The 2500-nt window shown below is 38.1% G+C and overlaps 1 protein-coding gene across 3 annotated transcripts in view; it reads left to right on the plus strand.

Annotated features, from left to right (window-relative positions):
- LOC115216136 (parathyroid hormone/parathyroid hormone-related peptide receptor-like) overlaps positions 1-2500 on the plus strand; it is a 143037-nt gene that overhangs the window by 33599 nt on the left and 106938 nt on the right. The gene's annotated exons all lie outside the window — the stretch shown is intronic.

Below are 2500 nucleotides of genomic sequence, written 5' to 3' on the forward strand. Positions count from 1 at the left end.
AACAAATTCTTCCCTTGTGGTTGAGAGAGTTATTATTTATTGGTCAGTAAGTTTATCTGTTGTTAGCAGCCTCTCTGCAGAGATCTTGGCAGATCCTGTTTTAGTTAGTTACTGATGCATAGACATACATTGGGAACAATCAGCTGACGTATCTCAAAAGATAATCTACGTAGAATTCGTTCTTAAAGGTCGTATTCTTTATATAGCATAAGAATACGCATATAGCAGAGAACAAGAATTGGCATCAGGAATTTTTTCGTTGGTTGACAGGCGTCCGAAGGACTCAACGGATTGAATATAGGAATCGGTTGGATAGAGATGTTCGAATTCTATAAAGATTGATTTGTGGTTCTTGTGAACGATATTAACTTGCTGAGCGTTATTCAGGGAGTCGAAACATTATATAGTTTTTACCAGAACATATTCAGTCTACCATTATGCAAAACTTGCAGAAATAACCAGTCTGATATACCCTTGTCAATGGGTATATCAAGTTCACGATAAGTTCAGAGATGCTTAAACTGACAAGTACTGGCCCCCACCAAAATATCAGTGAAATTTGTTTTACTCCCACCACCAAAGTAAATTGCTGGTACAAGACCAGCCATTTTTTGAGAACTTTTTCATAATTCTACAGTGACCTTCATATTACATTTTGGCCAATAACAGTCAACCATATAAACTTCTGTCGCCTTTGTTTATATTTATACGCCTCTTTCTGCTTTATTTTCTTTATTTATAAACATAACCCAAATCATTTGTACCTGGCTAAATATACATTACACTCAATGCAAAAACATATAAAAAGAGACATATCGTGAGGAACCCAACATGCCCTGGTTCTTCTCAGATGATAAGAACTTTGTCCAAGATTAAAAAGTGAACAAGAGGAATGGCAGATGACTCTGCATCAGCCCCACTAGAGACCTCACTGTTATGTACACCAAGTTCCCATCATCTCTGGTGGTCTTGGATGTCGTGTGCAATGAAGGCCATTTCCTTACTTTTCCCCGCGATGTCCTAGGATCACTGCGGTAACATACAGTGAGTAAATGGAGACAGAGACGGTTGTGAAACACGGATCGAGAAAGCTGCTCGATTTAGGCCGTACGTATTCCAGCCAGATTATGCTCACTCACACACTGCCTACTAGGAGTGAGTGGCTGAAAATTTTCATGATCATACTACGCTTGACATTTGGCCTCTTTAGCTCTCTTGGTTTATACACTCTGTACTAAAAATGTGCGGGGTACCGTTGAGATGGGGAGCAAGAAGCATGCCTACAGTACTAAGGATTCGTTAATGTTTGCTATTGGAAACGTTATGACCGATATGAATATATATATATATATATATATATATATATATATATATATATATTATATATAGAGAGAGAGAGAGAGAGAGAGAGAGAGAGAGAATATTCAAATAAATGATACGTATTCTATTTATATAACTGATATGTGTGTATCTCTATATACACTGCTCTCTTACTCGCCATACACACACACACCATCACACACACACACATACACCCCCTGTCTCTGTATACATGTGCGTGTGTGGAGAGAAAGACAGACTTATGCCTATATAGGCATGTATGCATACATGCATATATGTGTGCATATATGTCTCTATCACTCTCTACATGTGTATTTGAGTGCATGAATGTACCTATGTATGAATATCTGTATGTGCTAGTGCACGAACGCGCGCACACGTGTGTACTTGCGTGTGTATGGATGCATGTATTTTTAAAGGTTTAATTCACTTCTTCTCTTCGCACCGGTGGCTCTCAAAATGACAAGGTTCTTTTGTTTGAAACATGATTTGTGAATGAGTTATTGTATGCGTGTAGTGGGTGCATGCATAAAATAAACTTGCACTCATGGTCTAGAATGGGTGTGCACGTCGCCATTACTGTTTGCGTGTATGAGCGTACGACATATACACATGCCATGGTGAGCATTTGTTCATTCCAAGAAAGTAAAATGGATAAACTTTGAAATGTTTTACAAATTTTCATTGTATCTCTAATTGAGTGTATTTGGAGAATGCCAAGCAGTCGTTTACTTTGTTCTGTCTTGGAGACTACGAGCATTTCTAGGCTTTTAAGCAAATCAGATGTATGTGTGTACATGTGTACGTGTGTATACACTCTCGTTCGTCTTTGTTGTTTAAATGCATGCCACTTGCTGCTCTTAGCTCGTTTTCATTTGGCTGTGTGGTAAAAAGTTTACTTCCCAGCAATGTAACTCCGGGTTTAGGCATAAGCAAACTGTAACTTAGTTAAAATGTTTGCGAACTTTAGGTTAGTTAAAATATGCTTATTTCAACTTCTAAAGGCAAATTCACTGCAAGTACCGTGGAGAGAAAATGTTCTCTTATGGTAAAAAGGTGTAAAAACACCATATCTGTTCGGTGGTGTTCCCTGTCAGATTCTCAGACACACCGAAAAGAGGCAACTCTGGACAGACCTAATTAAAACTGTAATTGATTT

This window comes from Octopus sinensis, linkage group LG1, assembly GCF_006345805.1.
Source record: "Octopus sinensis linkage group LG1, ASM634580v1, whole genome shotgun sequence".
NCBI classification, from domain to species: domain Eukaryota; kingdom Metazoa; phylum Mollusca; class Cephalopoda; order Octopoda; family Octopodidae; genus Octopus; species Octopus sinensis.